A 1429-nucleotide genomic window follows, 5' to 3' on the forward strand; every position below is an offset into this window, starting at 1 on the left:
TGTGAACTAAATCTAGAACATGTGATCTCCTATGAGGTCCAGAATTATGAAATGATACTCTAGCATGCTTTCCAACAAAACAATGAGTGCAAGTATTTAAAGTTGTACCTTTCACTGGAAGTGAGTGCTTCTTGGCCAAGATGCTTAGTCCTTTCTCGCTCAAGTGACCAAGATGTATATGCCACAAATCAGAAGATGAATCATCAGCTACATTCACATCTTCTTTGCACAACTTTGCTTGCAACCGGTAGAGAGTAGAGAGACTATTGTCTTCTCTAGCAACAATGAGAGCCCCTTTAGTAATCTTACATTTTTTACTACCAAAGGAAGTGCAATACCCCTCTTGATCCAATGCCTTCATTGAAATGAGATTGAACCGCATATCTGGCGCATGCCTAACATTCTTCAACTGCAACTTGCATCCCATATTAGTTTCAAGCCACATATCACCCATACCAATGATATCACACACTCCTTTATCTCCCAATTTGATCTTGCCAAAATTTTCAGCAGTATAGGAAGTGAAAAATTCACGTTTCGGTGTGACATGACATGAGGCACCAGAGTCCATAATCCAAGTGGAATCATCACAGACAAGATTCACATAATTTTCATCATATGTGATAAGAACATCTTCATAAACAATAGCAGCAGTCTCTTTATCACTATCTTTACCTTTGTCTTCGTTTCTTTCCCTTGATTGTTCTCTTTTCAAGAACCTACAATACCTCTTGATATGCCCCGACTTGCCACAATAGTGACAAATGAACTCCTTTCTTGGCTTGTACTTTCCTCTTGACTTGCTTCGACTCTCTGACCTGTTAGAACTGTGAGGTTTTCTACTTTGACTTCTCCCCTGTGACTCTGAAACAAGTGCTTCTGACTGGGAGGAGGCATTAGTCAAACCTCGCTCTCTTCTTCTGGCTTCTTCATTCAACATGCTCTCTTTAACCATTGCTAACGTCAACTTTCCTTTTGGAGCTGAGCTAGTCAGTGTCACAACCAGAACTTCCCAACTATCAGGCAAAGAGCTCAACAACAACAAGACTTGCAACTCATCATTCAAAGTGATTTCATTATTTGTCAGTTGGTTCACTGTCTCCTGAAAAATGCTCAAGTGCTCCGGCATTGATTTACCTTCAACATACTTCATATTGACAAGCTTCCTAATCAAGAATGCTTTGTTTTGCACATTCTTCCTCTCGTGTAACTCTTTCAATTTCTTTCACATCTTCTCAGCATTCGTTTCGGTGTCAACACGTGGATATACACTAAGATCAAGCCATTGCCTAATCAAAGCAACTGCCTTCCGATTCAGCTTCTTCCATTCAGCATCGGATTTAGTACCTTTGGATTTATCTCCCTCCACAGGATCATACAAGTCCTTACTATACAACATATCTTCCATGAGGGTCTTCCAAATTGAATA

Source organism: Arachis duranensis, chromosome 5, assembly GCF_000817695.3.
Source record: "Arachis duranensis cultivar V14167 chromosome 5, aradu.V14167.gnm2.J7QH, whole genome shotgun sequence".
In the NCBI taxonomy this organism is placed as follows: Eukaryota; Viridiplantae; Streptophyta; class Magnoliopsida; order Fabales; family Fabaceae; genus Arachis; species Arachis duranensis.